The following is a 6038-nucleotide window of genomic DNA, read 5'->3' on the forward strand; positions in this document are numbered from 1 at the left end:
TTAGATCAAAATGTAATACCTTATCATTTGATCTCCCTTTGATCCATTTTAAAGCTGTTTCAGTTAATAAAAAAAAAGCAAAGGGGAAATGGACATGGCTTGCTTAAACAGCTGGTGAATCCCATGGACCATGGGCCAAGATGTGAATAGCCTGGCAGAATGTATTGGAAAGTGGATTGTTGTAGATGCATTTAGGTTGAAATTTAGCACCCTGTGATTTGATCTCCCTGATGATCCTTTTAATTTCCCCTAGTTTTTAAATATTTTTTTGCTTTCCATTCAACTGAGGTTTTTATTTGTTTTATTTTTATAGTGAGTCTAAAAAAACCTTTTTTGGGCCTATACAATCCAGGATAGGTAAACCTACAGAGACAGTAACTGGATTAATTGCTCTTTAGAGATGTAGCAAGGGAGGTTGGGGGGAAATGGGGAGCTAACCATGATGAGTACAAGAATGAAGAAAATGTCCTAAAACTGATTGTGATGATGATTGTACGACTCTTCTTGCTGTGATTGAACTACTGAACTGAATGATATGTGAATTTTATGCCAATAAGACTGTTAAAAAAATGGCGTTAGTGCCTTAGGAGTCTGACTTCCAGCCATTGCATCTTAACCTCTCGCCATGTTCAGCCAGCCATCCTTGTACTCCACCAAAGTCAATAGCCCCAAACCTTGTAGGTTCTTTGCCCTTCTTCTCTGCAGGACACCAACTGGGTGATTTGAGTCAGCTACATCTCTTTCTGGATTTCTTGTCTTGTCAGGAAAGCTCAAGCGTTTGTTTGTTATATATTTGCTGTGTTAGGTGCCATTGAGCAGGATCTAACAACTCATAGTGAACAAACACAACACTGTCCAGTCTGTGCTGTAAATGCTGTTTAATAGTAATTTGTGGCAAGATTGAATTCTTTTACCTTATTTATCAATTTATATGCTTCACAAATAATCTGAAGAGCTAGATTATATGAAGAAAGTTGGAAGATTGGAAGAAGATTTATTAACAACCTGAAATATGTTGGTGTAACACGGTGTTTCCCCAAAATGAAAATGACTTGGAACATTACTGATGAGGCAAAACTATAGACTTCAGTGTAGATTAAATTCGAATGTGAAGAAAATGAAAAGTCACACCGCTGGTCTGATAATATCAAGGTAAATAAAGAAATTGAAGTTGTCAGTGATTTCATTCATTTTGGATAAACAATAAATGCCTATAGACGCAACAGTCAAGAACTCAGATGACATTGAATTGGGGAACTCTACTGCAAAAGATGTCTTTGTAGAATTAAAAAGAAAAGATATCACTTTGCTGACTAAGATGCATCTGACTTGAGCTCTTGCCTTTTCAATTGCATCATAATATGCAAAACTGGACAATGACAAAGGAGGAAAAACAATAGACCTATTAAAATTGTGATGTTGTCCAGGAACACTGAATATACTTTGAACTGCCAAGAGAATGAACAAATTATTCTCTTTTATTTCTTCTCAGAAGAAATAAAACCAAGATTCTATTTAGAAACAAGAGTGGCAATCCTTATCTCACTTACTTTGAACATATCAGCTAGAAAGAAAACCATGGTTGGTAAAATAGGTTAGCAAAATTCCCAGGGAAACTCCATGCGATGGATTAACACAGTGGCTTTAACAATGGACTCAAGCATATCAATGAGTGTGAAGATAGAACAAAAGTGGGCGATGTTTTCTCTGTTATACATCAGGTCTCTGTGAGTTGTCACCAACTCAACAGCAATTAACAGGGGTGACCATTTATTGCATAAATAAATACATGAATGAATTCATGAATGGAATGAGATTAGAAAACCAGAGGACCAGGACTCTTAGAAACAAAGCAGATACAGAGAAGCAAATGACCAGCTGAGGAAGGATAGGCCCTGCTGTCAGAAGGGCCCATGACTCTGACTTTTTATTCTCTGGGACATTATTGTACCTATCAGAATGGCTTATACATTAAAAAAAAAAAAGAAAAGCCTAGTCTGACAACATTACAACCTGAAGACACTGTTTCAAGCAGCTGCAGGGAGAAAACAGGTATTAGAGATATCCTTGAATGGTTGGTTAGCAGCGTCCAACAGTCACTAGTCTGTTGAAGAGGCACAAGGATAGGCAATTGAAAGCGCATATTAACCCCAGTGTTGGCAGAGGAAGGACTGCGAAGTGTCCACTCCAGGATTCAGGGGAAACAGGAACCCAAGGCAGAGGGCTCGGGAAGGGGACAAGGAGAGGACAAGGAGAAGCCACCATCCATGGGGCTTCTGCTTCCCTTTTCTTGGTCAATGAGAAGGCTTATTTTAGCTACTGAGACCAGTTTCTTTAATGGCCTCTCTGAAGCTCATGTTCTCTTGCAAACTAAAAACAAGTGAACATTCGACATACCCATTAAATGCTGGGCGCTGTGCAAACTAATGACGTCAGTACTTTCTCATTGAACTTCCTAGTTCTTTGGTCAAGGAGGTTTCATTTTCACCTTCTTTATAGATGCGAATTAGAGAACAATTAACTTGCCTTACATCTCTCAAATGAGAGGCAGACATAGATCTTAAAAAGATTTAATAAATCATTTATTGGGGGATCTTACTTACAATAATTCATATATCCATTATCTCAAGCTGACATGTAAAATTGTTGGCATCAACAATTTCTAAACATTGTCTTTCTTCTTGAGCCCTTTGATGTCAGCTCCTCTTTTTTCCCCCTCCCCCCTCCATCACCCCCTCAAAGCCTTTATATATTATGTATTGTTATTATTATTAGAGGTGGAATTTTGACCCAGGACTGTCTGACTCTAATTCAAGTGCTCTTCCCATTCACATAACATGGCTTGGTCCTGCTCAGAAGCAGGCACATGGCAGGGATAGATTGCAGGAAGGAGACTATACCCAGAGGAAACACGTGGCATTTTAAGTATTTGCTTTCTGACAGTGCTAGGAGTTACAAAGGTAAAGTCTGAGATCATGGAATGGGATCTAATTCTAGGTGAAAACAATAATAAAAACTGGGATTCATTGAGAGTGTTTGACACATCCCACACAGTCCTCCCAACAGGACCCAGTGAAGGTGCTACGACTATGACCTCCGGTTTACAAATGAGGAAGCTGTGAGACAGAGACACTTCCAGAGGATAAACAGTTAGTATGTGGCAGAACAAGAATCTGAGCTAGAGAGCACTCTGAACTGTCATGCAAGGTTCCTGTAGTGTTAGAGGTACCCTGTTCACCGTCCACAGGCCATCTTAGTGTTTGTAGACGCAGGCACCAAAGTGGGGGTGCCATCAAGGCAATTCTGATTCATAATAACCCTATGTAGAGTTTCTAAGAAGGTCAATCTTCACAGGAGCATATAGTGTCATGTTTCCCCTTCCACGCTGGAGTGGCTGGTGGGTTTGAATCTTTTAATAAGCAGCCCAGTGTGTAATTGACAGCCCCCAAGGGCTCCCCATGTTTGTAGATACCAGAGGAAAACTGGTAAATTTAAAAGATGACTGCAAGTTCAATGATCTCACCTTTGGCTCTGGCCAGGTTTGTGACTGTTTGACCAATAGAGTCTAGGACAGTGGTTCTCAACGTGAGGGTCGCAACCCGTTTGGGGGACAAATGACCCTTTCACAGGGGTCGCCTAAGACCATCAGAAAACACGTATTTCTGATAGTCTTAGGAACTGAGACACTGATCCTCTATCTGTCTCCAGGTGGGTCTGCCCACTTGCAGATACACCCACATACGAGTACACGACGTGAAGACTGCTACCCATGCTACACCATGCTTCAAGACAAAAGTTCATTTATTTGTAATTAGAAATAAATATGTTATAATATATGACATATTGTTTTTGTGATTCATCACTATGCTTTAATTATGTTCAATTTGTAACAATGAAAATACATTCTGCATATCAGATATTTACATGACGATTCATAACGGTAGCAAAATTATAGTTATGAAGTAGCCACGAAAATAATGTTATGGTTGGGGGTCACCACAACATGAAGAACTGTATGCAAGGGTTGTGGCGTTAGGAAGGCTGAGAAGCCCTCCTCTAGGCGAAGTAATATTAGCTGACTTCTAAGACTAGACCACAAAGGGCAGGGTGGTTCCTGGAGTGTTCACATAGTTAGTCATTCAGTTTCGGAGCCTTGGTGTTACCATGTTTTGAGGAAGTCCATCCCAAATGGGAAGGCTTTATGTTGATGCTCGGTAGGAGTCAGACTTTAAAGCTGAGCTTGCAACCAGTGAAAAGAATCAGCTGGCAGTTATTTGAATGGCCAGCATTGACATTTAGCTGAGTTGAGCCTTCAAATGACTATGGCTTCAGTGGACACCAGAAGACAACTGTGTGAGAGACCTCAGTAATCATTGCCAGCTAACACCTACCTCCCAAATATCTGGCCTACAAGATTGTGAGTAAACAAAATAGTTGTTTGAAGTCACTAAGGGGTGGAGTTGACGGGAATGCTATGTAGCGGAAGATAACAGATCTTACTTGCTCACTGCCATCGAGTCAATGCTGACTCATAGTGACACCCTGTGGGTTTCCAAGACTCTGTTTACAGGAGTAGAAAGCCTTGTCTTTCTCCTGCAGAGCTGCTGATGGATTTGAACTGCTGATCATGTGGATCGAAGCCTAATGAGTAACCCCTCCACCACCAGGGCTCCTAGATAACAGTACAGCAACTCACAGAAACCTGCTTTACAGCCACGGTCATCCAAACAGCTTGGCATTGTTACAATGATAGATATGGAGACCCACAGATTAGAATAGAGAACCAAGAAATACAACCAAATCACTTAGAGAACCTTGATTTTTTGTTTGATAATGAAATGTATTTATTTACTTTATTTTATTTATTTATTTTTAATAGTTTTATTAGGGAGTCATATAACTCTTATCACAACCCATACATACATCAATTGTGTAATGCATATTTGTATATTCACTGCCCTCATCATTCTCAAAACATAAAGAACTAAAACACACTAAGTGGGGAAGAGATAGATGGCCCTTTCAATAAATGGTCTGGAAAAATTGGATCCCTATCTGCAAAAAAATGAAATAGGATCCATAATTTATACCATGTACAAAAATGAAGTCAAAATGGCGTAAAGAGCTAAATATAAACCCTAGAACTATAAGGGTCATCAGGGGAAAACTAGGGCCCTTAACTTCAGGGTTTAATACACTATGGAACATAATTATATACTAAAAAATCCAAAATAAAGAAGATGAAAGAGAGGACCGGGGCCTTCTAAAACGATGATATTTATGCACAACAAAAGACTTCATCAAAAGAGTCAAAAGAGTACTCTAAGATTAGAAAAAAATGGTAATGATTTATATCAGATAAGGGGATAATTCTAAAAATCTATAAAACACTGAAACACTTAACTAAGAAAAACACAATAACCAAATAAAAAGTGGGCCTAAATAATCAGTTTACTAAAGATGACATCCAGGCAGCCAGCAATCATATGAAGAAATACTTGTGTTCATTAGCTACAAATTAAACAATGAGATACTATATCATCTCACACTGACATTCTTAGCAAAATTAGAAAAAGAAACAGAACCCCCACCCCCACCCCCACCCAATGTAATAAATGCTAGCGAGGATCTGGAGAGATTGGCGTGCTCACACATTGCTGGCGGGCTTGCAGACTTCTGCAGCCGCTATGGAAAACAGTATGCCACTCCCTTCAACAACTGTGAATACAAATGCCTTGTGATTCTGCAGTCTCTCTACCTCGTGTACCTCAAGTAGATATGGTAACAAAGAGCAAAACACAAATAAATATGCGCACACCGATTTTTATTGTAGCAATTTTTATAATAGCAAAAAAATGGAAGCAAAGAAAAACTCCATCTGTGGATAAACAGATAAAGAAACGTACATAAACACAATGCAATATTGTGCATCCGTAAGACACAATGTCAAGTGTGTCAGACACCTCATGGCATGGACAAAATCGAAGGATATTATGTTCAACAAAGAAAGTCAATCTCATAAAAATAAATACTTCATG

This window comes from Echinops telfairi, unplaced genomic scaffold, assembly GCF_000313985.2.
Source record: "Echinops telfairi isolate 266 unplaced genomic scaffold, ASM31398v2 ScPeMD7_5592;HRSCAF=6446, whole genome shotgun sequence".
Lineage (NCBI taxonomy): Eukaryota > Metazoa > Chordata > Mammalia > Afrosoricida > Tenrecidae > Echinops > Echinops telfairi.